The sequence below is a fragment of the Scyliorhinus torazame genome, chromosome 4 (assembly GCF_047496885.1).
Source record: "Scyliorhinus torazame isolate Kashiwa2021f chromosome 4, sScyTor2.1, whole genome shotgun sequence".
NCBI lineage: Eukaryota > Metazoa > Chordata > Chondrichthyes > Carcharhiniformes > Scyliorhinidae > Scyliorhinus > Scyliorhinus torazame.
This window is the reverse complement of record NC_092710.1, coordinates 117,494,368-117,512,849: the sequence shown is the minus strand read 5'-3', so window position 1 is coordinate 117,512,849 and position 18,482 is coordinate 117,494,368. Positions and strand designations below refer to the sequence as shown.

The following is an 18,482-nucleotide window of genomic DNA, read 5'->3' as shown; positions in this document are numbered from 1 at the left end:
AAGAGGGAGACACAGAGAATAAAGCAGACATAACTGATGCCTGGAGTCCAGCAGGGTGCCAGTAGGACAGATAGGAACAGATCCAGGACAAAGGAAGCCAGACAGGAAGATTAAGAAATACATAAATGCAGGACACCACTTGAATAAAGCTGACTTCAGCCAAGGTGTACACAATGATATGCTAATACAAATGCCTTGGGCCATTTCCTAAAACAAAGGGACAATCAATACTACTTTCCTGCTGCTGCCTGTAACCTGTTAAACCTCTTTGACTGTGGCCATGTGTAAATGGCAAAATGCTTACAAATAGCGATGTACAATCTATAAAATGTTTAAAGATAACAAGGTGATAATTGTTTTGTATCTGGGCTCATTGTGAACCCGAAGTGGCTGTTTAAAGATAACAAGGTGATAATTGTTTTGTATCTGGGCTCATTGTGAACCCAAAGTGGCTGTTTAAAGATAACAAGGTGATACTTGTTTTGTATCTGGGCTCATTGTGATAGCGATGTACAATCTATAAAATGTTTAAAGATAACAAGGTGATAATTGTTTTGTATCTGGGCTCATTGTGAACCCGAAGTGGCTGTTTAAAGATAACAAGGTGATAATTGTTTTGTATCTGGGCTCATTGTGAACCCAAAGTATAAAATTAATGACTGCCATTCAAACCGGGAGAAAGGCTGGCTACTGTACCGCGGGGTACGTACGCTTTCTCCCGAAGCTTCGTGTAACAATAAAACTGCATTTATCTGATCACAGCAAATCTGACTCTTGAAGTGGTTGATTTTTCCCACAACAGTTCTATGAAGAGACGAAGATTATTGATGAAGGTAGGGTAGTAGATGTTGTCTACACCAGTAAGGCTATTGACAAGGTCCCTCATGGAAGACAGGTACAGAAGGTGGTCACATGGGATCAGAGGTGAGTTGGCAAAATGGATACAGAATTGGCGCGGTCATAGAAGACAGAGGGTAGCAGTGGAAGTGTGTTTTTCCGAATGGAGGGCTGTGACTCGTGGTGTTCTGCAGGGATCAGTGCTGGGCCCTTTGCTGTTTGTAGTATATATAAATGATTTGGAGTAAAATGTAACTGGTCTGATTCGTAAGTTTGCAGATGACAGAAACGTTGGTGGAATTGCGGATAGTGACGAGGACTGTCAGAGAATACAGCAGGGTATGGATCAATTGGAGATTTGGGTGGAGAGATGGCAGTTGGTGTTTAGTGCAGACAAATGTGAGGTAATGAATTTGGAAGGTCTAGTACAGGTAGGAAATATACAATAAATGGCAGGACCCTTAAGAGTATTAACAGGCAGAGGGATCTGGGTGTCCAGGTCCATAGATCACTAAGTGGCAATTCAGGTGGAGATGTTAGTCAAGAAGGCATACGGCATGCTTGCCTTCATCGACCAGGACATGGAGTATACAAATTGGTATGTCATGCTGCAATTGTATGGAACCTTAGTCAAGCCACACTTGGAATATAGTGTTCAATTCTGGTTGCCGCACTACTAGAAGGATTTGGAGGCTTTGGAGAGGGTACAGAGAGGTTAACCAGGATGTTGCCTGGGTATGGAGGGCATTATCTATGAGGAGAGGTTGGATAAACTTGAGGTTTTTTCTCACTGGAATGACAGAGGTTGAGGGGCGACCTGATAGAATTCCACAGAATTATGAGGGGCATGGACATAGTGGATAGTCAGAAGCTTCTTCCCAGGGCGGAAGAGCCAGTTACATGAACAAGGGTTAAGGTATGAGGGGCAAAGTTTAAAGGAGATGTGCAAAGGAAGTTTTTTTACACAAATGGTAGTGGGTGTCTGGAACTCATTGCCGGAGGAGGTGACTGTTAAGGGCATCTTGACAAATACATGAATAGGATGAGAATAGAGGGACACAACCCTGGAAGTATAGAAGGTTTTAGGTTAGACAGCATGGTCGGTGCAGGCTTGGAGGGCCGAAGGGCCTGTTCCTGTGCTGCACTTTTCTTTGTTCTTTATCCAAATTCAACTTACACCCAGAGAAGCAGCCAAAACACCTAAAATCTTCATTTCTCATCCATGGAGGAGACTGGGTACATGTTATAAAGAAGCAGATCATTTGCATACAAGAACACTTTGTGCTTCCACCCTCCCCGTTTATCCCCTTCCATTCAGTGGAAGATCTTAACACTATGGCTAATGATTCGATAGCCAAATCAAACAAAAGTGGAGACAATGGCCAACCCTGCCTCGTACCCTATTCAACTGAAAGTAACCCAAGCTCAAGGCATTTGTGCAAACACTTCCGGTGGGGGCCCTGGACAGAAGATGAATCCAAGATATAGGGCTGGATTCTCCGCCACGCCACATTTCTGCCCCGACCCGTCGGCGGGATTCTCCGTTATGCCGGCCGGTCAATGGGATTTTCCATTGTGGGGCAGCCCCACGCTGTCGGGAAACCCCCGGGGGCCGGCAAAACGGAGAATCCCGCCCATGAACTTTGGCCCAAAACCAAACCTCCCAAGAATCTGAAAGAGATACCCCAACTCCACTCTATCAAACACCTGAGGCACGATCAATTTGGCTGGAGACGAAGTTGAATTCAAACTGAGGCTTTATTAGTATCTGAAGTGTGGCCTCCTACAGCAGCTGATGAAATGGCTGCTAGCTGAAGGCCACGCATATTTATAACCCGGCTCCTGGGCGGAGCTAGCGTGCAGTGGCCCAGGTGAACCTGTAGTGCAGGTTCTACCGTACAACCCTTAATATAGGAACACAGTGGTTTACCACAACACCTTTTCGGCGTCCATTGAGACAATCACCTTCAGTTCGTGCACTGCAGTAGAGGAACATAGAAATTAGGAGCAGAAGTGGGCAATTCAGCCCTTCGGGCCTGCTCTGCCATTCAATCAGATCATGGCTGATCTCTTCCTGGTCTCAAATCCACCTCTCTACCTGTTCTCTATATCTCTTTAACCCGTTCTTAATCAGAAATATATCTATCTCCTTCTTGAAACCATTTAATGACTCAGACTCCATCCCAACTATGAGGCAGCGAGTTCCACAAATTCTCCACGCCCTGCAAGACGTAGCTCCTCCTCGTCTCAGTTTTAAATCCACCACCTCTCAACATATGAGCAGAATTTAACAGAAAAAATCCGGTTCATTTAGGAGAGTTTTGCAGGGTGTTTCCCACCAGCTCTGCTCGCGAGTTTCCCACCACTATCAAATGACACTTAGGGCGCAATCCAATAGCCACACTGCCCCGGAAAAGCAGCTTGCCACGAAGCCGGGACAATCCGCACACAGAATCTAGCCGATCGCACCGCCTCGCGACGTCCAAAGAGGGTTAGAGGGACCGGTGAAGAGAGCATGAGTTTTTGCTCATTTGAAGAGTTTAAAAGCCGATGTGGTGATGCTGCAGGAGACCGATCTCAGAGTGAAGGACCAGATGAGACTTAGGAAGGGTTGGGTGAACCAGATGTTTCATTCGGGGTTCGATATTATGACTCCGGGAGTGGCGATCTTGGTGGGCAAGCGATGAGGTCTAGATAGAGATGGTGGTGGCGGATCAGGGGGCAGGCTTGTGATGATTACGGGTACACTGGAGAGGAGGTTTGTGCCGTTGGAAAGCATATATGCACCCAAGTGGGACGATGCGGGGTTCGTGAAGAGAACACTGGCTGCCATTCCGAATCTGGATACCCATGAGTTGATTTCCCGGGCTCGAGGGAAATGATGGGGGTGGACCTGTGGAGATTTTTTACACCCAAGGGACCGGGAGTATTAGTTTATTTTTCCCCAGTGCACAAGGTGTTCTCTGGGATTGTCTTTTTCATGGTGGGGAAGGCACTGTTGGCCGCAATTAAGAGGCAGAGTATTCGGCAATTGTGATCTCGGCTCAGGCTCTGCATTGGATGGATGTGGTACTGGAGAAGGGGGCGACTCAGAAGACGGTATAGAGGATGGATGTGGGGTTGCTGACAGATCGGAGTTTCTGTGATAAGATAGGGAAGGTGATCGAAGAGTATGTTGGGTTCACTTGTACGGGGAAGGTCTTGCCGTTGGTTGTTTGGGAGGCTATGAAGGCAGTGTTGAGGGGTGAGGCTGATTGGGGCGGATCAGATGGGGTTCGTTAGGGGGAGACAGTTCTCATCGAATGTGAGGCAGCTGTTGAATTGGTGCTTTCTCCAGCAGAGGGAAGGGAGTTAGAGTGGCATTATATGCGGAGAAAGTGTTTGACCGGGTGGAGTGAAGCTATTTGATGGCGGTGTTGGAGAAATTTTGGATTGGGCCGAAATTTATGGCATGGGTGCAGTTGCTATATAAGGAGTCAATGGCGAGTGTGCGCACAAATGATATGACTTCAGGGTATTTTTCATTGCACCGGGGAATGAGGCAGGGTCACCCATGTCGACCCTTCTGTTTGCATGGTGATAGAGCAGCTCGGAGTTGCGGAATGGGATTGTGAGGGGGGGAGGGGGGGATTTAGAGCATAGGGTGTCCTTGTATGCGGTTGATTTGTTGTTATATATTTCGGAGAAGGACGCCTCGGTGGGAGACATAATGGGCTGGCTTTAAAGATTTGGGAGGTTCTCAGGGTATAAGCTGAATTTGGGAGAAAGTGAGTACTTTGTGATTTCCTCTCCAGGGATGGGAGCTGAGGTGGGGGGCTGCCATTTTGTCTGGCAGCACCTCACTTTAAGTATCTGGGGTTGCAGCTGGCCCGGGATTGGGCAGATCTTCGGAAGATTGATTACCGTAGCTTTTATAAATGACCTGGAGGAGGGTGTAGAAGGATGGGTGGGTAAATTTGCTGATGACACTAAAGTCAGTGAAGTTGTGGACAGTGCGGAAGGATGTTGCAGGTTACAGAGGGACATAGATAAGCTGCAGAGCTGGGCTGAGAAGTGGCAAATGGAGTTTAATGCAGAAAAGTGTGAGGTGATTCATTTTGGAAGGAGTAACAGGAATACAGAGTACTGGGCTAATGGTAAGATTCTTGGTAGTGTGGATGAGCAGAGAGATCTCGGTGTCCATGTACAAAGATTCCTGAAAGTTGCCACCCAAGTTGATAGGGTTGTTAAGAAGGCATACGGTGTGTTAGCTTTTATTGGTAGAGTGATTGAGTTTCGGAGCCATGAGGTCATGTTGCAGCTATACAAAACTCTGGTGCGGCCGCATTTGGAGTATTGCGGGCAGTTCTGGTCATCGCATTATAGAAAGGATGTGGAAGTATTGGAAAGGGTGCAGAGGAGATTTACCAGGATGTTGCCTGGGACGGAGGAAAGATCTTATGAGGAAAGGCTGAGGGACTTGAGGCTGTTTTCGTTAGAGAGAAGAAGGTTAAGAGGTGACTTAATAGAGGCATACAAGATGATCAGAGGATTAGATAGGGTGGACAGTGAGAGCTTTTTTCCTCGGATGGTGATGGCTAGCACGAGGGGACATAGCTTTAAATTGAGGGGAGATAGATATAGGACAGATGTCAGAGGTGGGTTCTTTAGTCAGAGAGTAGTAGGGCGTGGAATGCCCTGCCTGCAACAGTAGTGGAGTCTCCAACATTAAGGGCATTTAAATGGTTATTGGATAAACATATGGATGATAATGGAATAGTGTAGATGGGCTTTAGATTGGTTTCACAGGTCGGCGCAACATCGAGGGCGGTGGGGCCTGTACTACGCTGTAATGTTCTATTGTCTATTGTCTATAGTGGAGAGGGTGAAGGCTGATTTTTTGAGGAGGATAGTCTTCCTCTGTCGTTGGCAGGCTGGGTACAGGCGGTGAAGATGGATATTTTACCGGGATTCTTGTTTTTGTTTCAGTGCCTGCCGGTCTTTTATGCTTAAGTCCTTTTTCAAGGGGTGGATAGGCTGAACTCTTTGTTTGTCTGGGCCTGGAAGGTGGCCAGGATAAGGACGGTGATATTGCCAAGGGATGGCAGTTGGGAGTGGGTTGGGCCTCCTGAAGCTGATGTACTATTATTGGACGGCAAATATAGAGCCAGTTCAGGGATGGAATAGGGAGGTGGGGCCTTTGTGGGTAAGGATGGAGGCGGGCTCATGTAGGGGATCAGAGTAGGCAGATGCTGGCAATTGCACCATTCCCGATGGCCCCAGGGAAGTATTCGGTCAGTCCAGAGGTGGTGGTCTTGCTGAAGATCTGGAGGCAGTTTCGGCAGTATTTTCGGTCGAGAGTGGGGTGGGGGGGGGAAGAGATGTTGATCAGAGGAAAATCACGGTCTTGAGCTGGAGAGGATGGATCCGAGGTTCTGGCGATGGGAGAAGTGGATGAGTGAAATGAATCTATTTCTGGGAGGGTGGTATGCGAGCTTGAAGGAGCTGAATGAGAAGTTTGGGTTGGCGCGGGAGAAGAATCTCCGGTACATGCAGGTGCGGGACTGTGCAAGGAAGGTCTTCCCGACCTTTCCGAGAATGTCCGCCTCCTCGGTAATGGAGGGGGTGCTGTCACCAGGGGGGTTGGAGAGGGGGGTTGTCTCGGCGATTTATGGGAGGATATTGGAGGAGGATAAGGTGTTCATGGGAGGATGAGCTGGCAGTGGCGCTGGAGGAGGGATTGTGGTGTATGGTGCTGAGGAGGGTGAATGCCTCAACTTCGTGTGAGAGGCTGCGGCTGATAAACAGCTGAAGTTGTGTACAGGGCGCACCTGACAAAGTCAAAGAAGTCGGTTGTTTGAGGGGATAGAGGATGTCTACGAGCAATGTGGGAGCGGCCATGCGAACCATGTGCATATGTTTTGGTCTTGCCCAAAGCTGGAAAGGTTTTGGAGTGCAGTTTTCAGCACCATCTCGGGGGTTTTGCATGTTGATATGAAATCTGGTCCCCTGGAAGCCACATTCGGGGAATCGGACCAGTCGCAGTTGCAGGCGGGTGTGGGGGCAGATGTCTAAGCCTTCGCCTTGCTGATTGCTCTTTGTCTTGTTGGAGTAGAGGTCAACTTCTCCGCCCTGTGCCTTGGCATGGCAGGTGGACCTGGTGGGGTTTCAGCCCTGGAGACGGTGAAATTTGCTCTAAGGGGAGCGGGTGATGGGTTCTACAAAAGTTGGGGATTGTTCATTTTGCATTATGGAGAGTCGTTTACCATTGGCTGCTGAGTGAAGGGCAGGGAGGGGGAGGTATGTGTGGGTGGGGGGTTTAATGCGTTGGGTGGGTTTTGTTACTGTTGTAAATTGTAAAAATGTTGAAAATTTGAACTAAAAATGCTTTTAAAAAGATAGAGGACTGATGTTTAACAATCGATATATACCGGCCGACAACTGCCGACCCTTAACAAAACCTGTCTGTACTTCTGAGATCACTTCTGGAAGGCAAGGCTCTAACCGCACTGCAAGAACTTTAGCCAGCAATTTAGCATCAGCATTAGCATCAGCATTCAACAATGAGATAGGCCGATACATCCCACAGGGTCCTCGTCTTTCTTCAGAATCAGGAAGATAGAAGCCTGTGTTAATGTACCAGGCAATATCCCCCCAGGACAAGGAATCATTAAACATGTCCAATATCTTATTTCTTATAGAACTTGATAGGGAACTGGGCCCGGACCTTTTCCTGACTGCATTAAACCTATACACTTCATAAGCTCCTCAGGGCCCAATGGGGAGTCCAACTCTTTCCTTCTCTTCGCCCCCTCCACCACTGGGAAGGATAATCCACCCAAAAACTGCTTCATGGGCAAACTCTCCTGTGGGGGCTCCGACCGATAAAGACTTTGATAAAAGGCTTCAAAAGCAGCTTTAACGTTCAGTGGGGTGGAGAACAAACTTACTTGAGACCCTTACCTGCACAATCCTGCCACCTCAGCTGGTACGTTAAAAGGCAACTGGCTTGCGCCCAGTGTGCATAGAACGTCACCCTCGAGCGTCGCAGCTGGCTCACCACCTTACACGTTGAGAGTAAATCACACTGTGTCTGCAACTTCTTCTGACTCGATGTAGGGGAAGTGAGTACTGATGGTCCATTTGAAGGATGGAATTCACCAGCCTCTATCATTCCACCCTCCCAATCCTTTCACAGATCATAGAACTTACAGTGCAGAAGGAGGCCATTCGGCCCATCGAGTCTGCACCGATCCTTGGAAAGAGCACCAGACCTAGCCCACATCACCATCCTATCCCCGCAACCCAGTAACCCCACCTAACCTTTTTTTGGACACTAAGGACAATTTAGCATGGCCAATCCACCTAACCTGCACATCTTTGGACTGTGGGAGGAAACCGGAGCACCTGGAGGAAACCCACGCAGACACGGGGTGAAAGTGCAAACTCCGCACAGTGACCCAAGCCAGGAATCGAACCTGGGACCCTATGGCTGTGAAGCAACTGTGCTAACCACTGTGCTACCATGCCCCTGGTGTGCCTTGTAGGAAATTATCTCCCCCCGTAATTACCACTTTAAGGGCCTTTAACAACGTAGAAAGTGAGACAGACTCTTATTAAACATAATATACTCTCCAATGGCAGAGGATATGCACTCATCATATCTTTTGTCTGCCAGCAACTCCATCTCCAAACTCCAGAGGAGGCATTGAGAGGGACCAGGCTCTAATACCAAATCCTCAAATGTGGGGCATGGCCCATAAGACATAGGAGCAGACTTAGGCCACTCGGCCCATCGAGTCTGCTCCACCAGTCAATCATGGCTGATATTTTTCTCATCCCCATTCTCCTGTCTCCTCCCCATAACCCCTGATCCCCTTATTAATCAAGAACCTATCTATCTCTGTCTTAAAGACACTCAATGATTTGGCCTCCACTGCCTTCTGCGGCAAAGAGTTCCACAGATTCACCACCCTCTGGCTAAAGAAATCCCTCCTCATCTTTGTTTTAAAGGATCATCCCTTTAGTCTGAGATGGTGTCCTCTACTTCTAGCTTTTCCTACAAGTGGAAACATCCTCTCCACGTCCACTCTACCCAGGCCACGCAGTATCCTGCAAGTTTCAATAAGACCCCCCTCATCCTTCTAAACTCCAACGAGTACAGACCCAGAGTCCTCAACCGTTCCTCATACGACAAGCTCTTCATTCTAGGGATTGTTCTTGTGAACCTCCTCTGGACCCTTTCCAGGGCCAGCACATCCTTCCTTAGATACAGGGCTCAAAACTGTTCATAATACTCCAAATTGGGTCTGACCAGAAACTTATACAACCTCAGAAGTACATCCCTGCTCTTGTATTCTAGCCCTCTTGACATGAATGCTAACATTGCATTTGTCTTCCTAACTGCCGACTGAACCTGCATGTTAACCTTAAGAGAATTGTGAACAAGGACTCCCAAGTCCCTTTGTGCTTCTGATTTCCTCAGCACTTCCCCATTTAGAAAATAGTCTATGCCTAAATTCCTCCTTCCAAAGTGCATAACCTCACACCTTTCCACATTGTATTCCATTTGCCACTTCTTTGCCCACTCTCCTAGCCTGTCCAAGTCCTTCTGTAGCCCACCTGCTTCCTCAATACTACCTGCCCCTCTACAGATCTTTGTATCATCTGCGAACTTAGTGACAGTGCCTTCAGTTCCTCCCTCCAGATCATTAATGTATATTGTGAAAACTTGTGGTCCCAGCACCAACCCCTGAGGTACACAACTAGTCACCGACTGCCATCTTGAAAAAGACCGTTTATCCCCACTCTCTGCCTTCTGCCAATCAGCCAATCCTCTATCCATGCCAAGACTTTACTCTTAAGCCCAATTGGCTCTTAACTAATAACAGTCTCCGATACAGCACTTTGTCAAAGGCATTCTTGAAATCCAAATAAATCACGGACAGGGTGAGCAGAACAGATATAAAAGGAGGCGCTAGCATGTGTCCCTGCTGTGAGCACTCACTGATTAAGGCTGATTTGGGTGGAACAATGGCACAGTGGTTAGCACTGTTGCCTCACAGCACCAGGGACCCAGGTTCAATTCCAGCCTCGGGTGACTGTCTGTGGGGAGCTTGTACTTTCTCCCCGTGTCTGCGTGAACTTCCTCCGGGTGCTCCAGTTTTCTCCCACAGTCCAAAGATGTGCAGGTTAGGTGAATTGGCCATGCCAAATTGCCCCTTAGTGTCTAAAAGGTTAGATGGGGTTACTGAGTTGCGGGGTTAGGGGCTGGACGTGGGCCTAGGGAGGATACTCTTTCCAAGGGTCAGGGCAGACTTGATGGGCCGAATAGCCTCCTTCTGCACTGTAGAGATTCTATGATTCTATAAGACATGACTTGTGCAAAATGTTACCAGAGTTGAATATATAAAAGTGAATGGTGATGTCCATTGTGTTGATAGTGTGAGAGATCTCTGGAACCGGATTGTAACCCTGCAAATCATAGAATTTACAGTGCAGGAGGCCATTTGGCCCATTGAATCTGCACCGGCTCTTGGAAAGAGCACCCAAGCCCACACCTCCACCCGATCCCCGTAACCCCAACTATCCTTTTTGGACACTCAGAGCAATTTATCATGGCCAATCCATCTAACCTGCACATCTTTGGACTGTGGGAGGAAACCGGAGCACCCAGAGGAAACCCATGCAGATACAGAGAGAACGTGCAGACTCCGCACAGACAAGTGACCCAAGCCGGGAATCGAACCTGCGACCCTGGAGCTGTGAACGAACTGTGTTAACCACTGTGCTACCGTGTTGCCCCATGCTTGATGACTTTGCGAGAGTGAGAACTGAGTGCCAGGAGAAGGTCACTTACCGTGTGAGAGGGGATAAGATCATTCGTCCTCTTTCTGCACTAGATTGCAGTCCTCTTCGGTAGTGCATTTCAACCTTTCCACAAGCCTTGGTGAGATTGATGGACTCCTGGCTCCCATCGTGGGGTAAAGGTATCTCCCACCAGTCCTCAGCTGCCTGAAGGAGTTCCACCAGTGCAGTATCGACAAACGTCAGTGTGCGCTTCTTCCTTTTGGGAGACATTCCTGTGCTTGCCACAAGTCCCAGCTGTAGAGAGTGAATGTGTGCACAGGTGCCTTTTAAATAGGTCACCTGGAAATATGGCACCCTGAAATGTGAGCCGACTGGGTAACGGCAGGGCGGATGAATCCAAGCCCAATCCGCTACAACATTTGGCATGCATCATGTTAACATACACATAATGAACAGAAAGGCAAACAATCTGGCAGGGAAATCCACCATGTCAGACAGCGGGAAAGGAGCCATCTTTTCTTCCCGACAAAGCAATTAGTCTTGGGAGTGGAAAATTCCACCCAATGTGTTGCTAATCGGAGTCTATATATAACTTAGCTACTTTCTTTACAGGTTGAAACTGCGATAACTTTGCACATCTTGAAGTGAGTTTTTAGGTTACTTTTCAAGCATATACATAGGGCGGGATTCTCCGACCCCTCACAGGGTCAGAGAATCGCCGGGGGGCGGAGTGAATCCTGCCCCGCCACTCCGACGGCGGCTGCCGAATTTTCTGCTGCCGTTTTTTTAGCGGGGTTGGGGATCGCGCCATGCCACTCGCCGGCCGTTGGCAGTGGCCCCCCTGGCGATTCTCCAGTCCCCGATGGGCCGAGCGGCCGCCCGTTTTCGGCCAGTCCCGCCGGCGTGGATTAGCCCAGGTCCGTACCGGCAGGACCTGGCTCTGAGGGCGGCCTGTGGAGTCCTCGGGGGAGGCGCGGGGTGATCCGGCGGCCTGGCCCGCGATTGGGGCCAACGATCTGCAGGCAGGCCTTTGCCATGGGGGCACTCTTTCCTTCCGCGCCGGCCTGTGTAAAGCTCCGCCATGGCCTGCGAGGAGAAGAAAACCCCAGCGCATGCGCAGGAACCATGCCAGCGGTTCTGGGAACACGCTGGCGCTCCTGCACATGCGCCAACTCACGCCTGCCGGCCAAGGCCCTTTGGCGCTGCGTCAACCACTCCAGCGCCGGCCTAGCCCCCGAAGGTGCGGAAGATTCCGCACCTTCCGGGCGGCCCGACGCCGGAGTGGTTCACGCCGGATACCGGAGAATCCCGGCCATAATCTTTCACCTACACTTAACATTTTGAGAATCCTAAACCGAGTTGCATAAAAGTACAGTACAGTCTGCATCCCTCTGATTGAAAATATGAGGTTTGGAAAGTAGGATGACTGATGCAGATAAATTCCATGACTAACGGGTGCCTTTCTGAAACTGGGGTAAAAGCATAATTTTAGAACCAGAACAGGCCATTTAGTGCCATATGTTGACAGTGGGTAGCACTAAAGAAATATCTTCCTTTCCATTTGCATTATTGGTACAAATTTCTGTTCAAAACAATAAATTAGAAATTCACAGAAGAAAATAAACTTTCCTTCAGCAACATCAATGACAAAGCAACCATTTTTTGTTTACCTCTGTTCCTAAGTAACAACTCAACGCCATCCAAATTATCCATAGCAGCTGCAATGTGGAGTGCAGTCCTTCCCTGATTGTCACCCTGGTTGATATCAAATTTATTTGTGGCCAACAAAGATGCCAACTCATTTGTGCGTGAGTGGGCAACCTGAAAGTAAAGTCCAATTGAAGAACTTTTAAATGCAATGGCACAATATCCAGCTAAAATAAATTTTGCATTTTAAAAAGCTCACTTATTCTTATCCTTTACAAAATGTTGATGTTACACCAATTTCACTCTGCATAATTCTCAGAGAATTCTTAATTCTGGGGCAGATGGTGCCTTAATTATAATGTCACTGGACTAGTAATCCAAAAACCCAGACTAATGCTCTAGGCACATGGTTTCATATCCCACTAATAATAATAATAATCATTGCTTATTGTCACAAGTAGGCTTTAACGAAGTTACTGTGAAAAGCCCCTAGTCGCCACATTCCGGCACCTGTTTGGGGAGGCCGGTACGGGAATTGAACCCGCGCTGCTGGTCTTGTTCTGCATTACAAGCCAGCTGTTTAGCCCACTGCACTAAACTAGCCCCGATGGCAGCTAGTGGAGTTTAAATTTAGTTAATAAAATCTGGAATTGAAGCTAGCATTGAATTGAAACTATCATTGATCATCGTAAACACTCATCTCGTTCAGTAATGCCCTTTAAGAAAGGAAATCTACCATCATTGCCGAGCCTCACCTACATGTGATTCTAGGTCCACAGTAATGTGGTTGATCCGTAACTGCCTTTTAAAATGGCCTAGCAAACCACTCAATTCAACGGCAATTAGGAATGGATATCAAATGCTTGTCCATCAGTAAATTAGACCCGTGCAAATTCGAAGTGCATGCAGCATCCAAAAACAATCATAGCAATGTTTAGCAGTATTCTATGATGGTGGACACATACTTTATGTAAATTAACTTCTCTAGAGCAGTATCTATAAATGTTGAAATTCTGTTAGGGAACTGCATATTATAAAGGGCTATACTCTAACATTGTTCATGCCATTCTGGACAATAATGAGATCTAAAAATGTTTCAATGTATAGTTGCCTTCACTAATATGCTGTATTGTATAAATTTATACATTCCTATCTAATTGGTGCTACTCTGAAAACACATTGCTAGAATACAAAATAATTCAATTTCAGTGATATACAGATGATATTTAATTATGCGACAACTTTTCTGGCCAGACTCATAATTCAGCTACAAATGTGCACTCCCAGCATGGAGCTTTCTCCACTGTGACCATAAATTGGGAATTCAAAAAGGAATGCCAGCAAGGACGTAAAAGATATTCTATCCAAAATTCCACATCACATCTTGCTGAACAAACTGATCGCTGTGCCCCAATTTTCAACTTGGACCTTGGTAGATTCCCATTCCCATCAGGCAAACAATTTTATAAAACTTATAAAAACAAAATTTGTTGGAAATAATCAGTTAGCTCTGACAGTAATAGAGCAACGGTTCATGCCTATGCCATTTCAACAGAACTGGGAAAAATTAGAAATGTGATAACACTCCAGCAAATGAAAGTGGGAAGGTGGGAACGAGAACAAAAGAGAAGGTCCATTACAGAGTGGAAATCAAAAGACAAAACCTCTTGTGTTGCAAGGCCAAAGGAAGTGGCAATGAGACAAGTATAGAAAAGATGTGTCCAGGGGAGGTACAAATGGCAGCTGTCTTTTGAAAGCAAATGAAAAGAAATGAGAGAAAATAGAAGGGAGAAAAGTAGACTAAAGAAAAACTGAACATAATTGGGGGTAGTGTGCCAGGTGCAAAGGCTATGATCTAAAATGCTTGCCTATAAAGTGCTCAATCATAAGGTGAAGTGCTGGTCTTCAAGCTTGCATTGAATTTCTATTCAAAGTGAAGTAAGGTGGTAATTAAAACTGACAAGGAGCACAGGGGCACACTTGCAAACTGAACGAGGTGTTCCAAAAAGACAGTTAGAATGCTAATGGGAGGGAAAGATGCAAGCCTAAATTTTCCGATACCACCCACCACAGGAATCGGCGTGGACAGGAGGTGAAATTTGACAGACCAGCAAAAGGTCCATTGGCTTCAGGTGGGCATTTTCACCCCACAGGGGGCAGGATCAGAAAATCTCAGCATTGGTTGATGATGGTTGTGGAAATGGCAGAGAATGATCTATTGCAGTTGTGGGCAAACTTCAGCCCATTAGGGTTCTAAGGGTGGCGCACAAGACATTTTGTTGATCATCACCCACGGGGCAAGGTTGCCAGATTTCACTGGTATCCATCCATGCAGTTTTTTTCTACCAGTGATCCATAAAACATAGAATTTACAGTACAGAAGGAGGCCATTTGGCCCATCAAGTCTGCACTGGCCCTTGGAAATAGCATCCCACTTCAGCCCCACGCCTCTATCCTATCCCCGTAACCCCACCTAACCTTTTTGGACACTAAGGGCAATTTAGTATGGCCAATCCACCTAACCTGCACATCTTTGGACTGTGGGAGGAAACCAGAGCATCCGGCGGAAACCCACGCAAACACGTGGAGGACGTGCAGACTCCGCACAGACAGTGACCCAAGCCGGGAATCGAACCTGGGACCCTGGCGCTGTGAAGCAACCGTGCTAACTACTGTGCTACCGTGCTGCCCTAAATCCAATCAAAGCATAATTTTTTGTTGTTTTTACCATTTGAAGTTGATGATAATTCTATTAACATATGAATAGTTAAGCATTTTCTATATCTCATACAAAATATTTGGCATATATTAAATGTATTTGATCCTACTCATGAGGTCATAGTTAGTGCGTGTGCCCTTATGGTCCACTGAGGTGAAGAAAGGCCGCTTATGTTGTCCATTCGCTAGCCTAGATTGCTCATCACTGATCTATAGCCCAAAGAGTCTGGAAGGTGAAGACCCAGTGGGAACCCTGTGGTGATTGCTTACGCTCCCTCAAACCATGCTTTCTGTAAGGACTCCATTCCATGCTCCCAGTTTCAATGTCTCTATCCCATTCATTTGGATGATGTAACCTTGCATATTAGTGCTATCTATTGCTTTTTCCTCAAAAAATAACTTCCTCCTCAAAATGGTGAACAGGGCCTTGAGTGTGCCTGTTCTATTTCATGCATTTCTGTACTCATTCCATCCACCCCACACAGAGCTTTGGTATGAACCCTTGTCCACACATCCCACCTCACCTGCCTCTGTATTCAATGGATTATCCTCTGCCATTTTCACCACCTCCAGCATGATGCCGTCACCAGACACATCTTGTCCTCCCCTTTCAGCATTCCAAAAGCTCAAATCCCTCTGCTAAATCTTGATCCACTCCTCAGTCACCCCCAATTCCACATCACTTTCCTACAGCATCTTTCAATGCAAGCACAGGAAGTAAAACACCTGCCCTTTTACTTACTCCCTTCGCACTACCCAAGACCCCAAACATTCCTTCCAGGCAAAATAGTGATTTTCTTACACTTCATTCTTTTTTTATGCTGTCTTCTGTAATGGATAGGAGGGGGTTAATTTAAACTGCATTAATTTCACCTCTCATTACCCGTCAGTACACAGATAGGTGTTTTGATTTGTTTCCCTCTTTATAATGAGGTAGTGTGAGGTATCCCAAGCCACCCAGTTTTTGTGTGATCCAAATTTCCATTCATAGGCCCACAGCAAACTCAAGATTGAAGGGTTAGTATATTTGCAGCACTCAAAACTTGGGGAGAAGGGTTTGCAACGTTCCCTCCACACCCAGACGACAAAGAGATGGATGGAAGGAGGAAAGAATGTTTTTACAGTACAGAGTCCAGAGAAAATAAATAGTGTCGCACGTGAGATCCAGGATAATGAGGTACTCCTTCACAGAAGTTGGCAGGCTTAAAACAGATGCCGTACAATTAAATCTTTCTGGTGGTGTTGACTTTACAAGCTGAGATAGGCACACAGATGAATCAGTCTTGTACAAAACGTCCAACATAAGCAGTATTGATGGGGGCCTTGTTCACAAAAGGCTGTAAAAGGACAAGCCCACCAATTAAAGACCAGTCAGTTTAACTACAGTGATGGGGAACCTTCTAGAAACAATTATTCAGGATAGAATTAATAGTGACATAGAAAAACGTAGTTGATTAGGAAGAGGCAGAATGGATATCTAAATAAAAATTGTGCTTAACTAACTTATGGTTTTTTTGAATAGGTAACAGAAAGGGTCAATGCGGGTATTGCTGTTGATGTAGTGTACATGGTCTTTCAAAAGGCATTCAATACAGCGCCACGCAAAAGGCTTGCGAGAAAGGTAATTGCTCATGGAATGAAAAGGACAACATGGATACAATATTGGCTGAGTAATCAGAAACAGAAATGGCTAATAGATATTTATCAGGCTGGAGGGAAGATAGTAGTAGATTTCCACATAGGTCAGTATTGGGACCTTTGCTTTTTGTGAAATGTATTAATGATCTAGATCTTGGTGTGAAGTGGACAATTTCAATGTTTGCAGATGACACAAAACCTGAAAGCACTGTAAACCGAGGAGGCAATGTAGAACTTCAAAAGGACATAGACAAGTTGGTGAAGTGGGCGGTTGGTGGAAGATGAAGTTCAATGCTGAGAAGCGCGAGGTGATCAATTCGGGTAGGAAGAACATTGGCAGACAATATAAAATAGGGGTACAATTTTTAAGCAGAGGGCCCTGGGTGTGTATGTGTATAGATCATTGAAGGTGGCAAGACAGATGGAGAAAGCAATTAATAAAGCATAAAGTAGGCTTTATTAATTGGGGCATAGAGTACAAGAGTTATACTGAACTTATACCAGACACTGGATAGGCCTCAGCTGGAGTTGTGTGTACAGTTCTGGCTGCCACACTATAGGAAGGATCTGAACGCACTGGAAAGAGTGCATCTGGAATGCACTGCCTGGAAGTGTGGTGGAGACAGGTTCAATCAAGAGTATTAGATGATTATTTGAGTAGAAACAATGTGAAAGGGTACAGGGAAAAGGCAGGAGAATGACACTAAGTCATAATGCTCAATTGGCGAGCCAGTGCAGACACAATGGGATAAATGGCCTCCTTCTATGCCATATCAATTTGGTGATTCTGCGAAGTGTACAACTTGGGCAGAGCTACTTTCTGTGTGGCTGCTAATCGGATAGTAAAGAGCAGACTGAGCTATTGAACTGAGCAACGCAATATTTAATGTGTTCTCGGTCACAGAACCTACAACCAGTTTTTGATGGCAACCTCTTACCCAGTTCTCTTTCATCACTCCTGTTGGTGCTGCAGGGTCCAGAAAGCTGCCAGACCAATGGATGTTAAATCATCTTGATGGATGTGGACTTGCCCTGACTTTTAAACTGGTGGTAGTGGGGGGCACAGCTGGAGCCAATGCCTCTCTGTAAAGTTCTACTGAAAAGTTTCAGATTTGTGATCTTACTTCAGCACTGGGAAATGTTAGAAATGTAATAGATTTTGAGAAATTAAAAAGGGAAGAGGGTGGGAAGAAGAACTAAAAGGAAGGTATGTGATAGAGTGGAAGGAAGGAGATATTAAATGACTAAAGGTTTCATGTTGCAGCAACTACAAATGGAATATTTAAAGAAAATATGTCTAAAGGGGGCATGGGTGGTGGAATCCTGAATAGCTGGCATCCAAATGGAAAGGAAAGAACAGAATCTACAGCCAGAAACCAAGCCCAAAATATCAGCATGATGGGAAAGTAAAGTACTTTCCAAACATTTCCACGTTGTGACCCCATTTTAATGCTTGAAAATTTGTGCAAACCTCAGACAGAGCAGTGAGGAGGCAGGTGAAGAGTTGTTGAGCAAAATTGGACAGAGGGGTAACTTCAAGTGCCACCAAAACTCTATAGGATAACAATGCGTCCCTTTACAACTCCCTCTTCACTCTCATTCTGACATCAAGCAAGAAATGGAAGCTACACACCACCTTCCTCATCCCTACTTTTCCCTTCTGTTCTCATGCTTCTAGATATCAAAAAACTGCCTGGAGAGCCATAGTGCACCCAAGCTGAAAATAGAGTGCAACCTTACACCAATGCTACAATGAGGAAGCAGCTCCATTTGTTCTCACAGCCACCAACTCAGATACTGACATTCCATATAACATTTACAGGGTATTATAGAATCAGGACTGTCATATGTGC

The 18,482-nt window shown here is 46.3% G+C and overlaps 1 long non-coding RNA gene across 1 annotated transcript in view; it reads right to left on the bottom strand.

The window, feature by feature from the left end:
* Positions 1-18,482, bottom strand: part of LOC140411626 (uncharacterized) — a 64,961-nt gene that overhangs the window by 26,851 nt on the left and 19,628 nt on the right. Inside the window, exon 2 of the long non-coding RNA XR_011940904.1 lies at positions 12,297-12,447. This is a non-coding gene — a long non-coding RNA (uncharacterized lncRNA). The remainder of the gene's footprint in view (positions 1-12,296; positions 12,448-18,482) is intronic.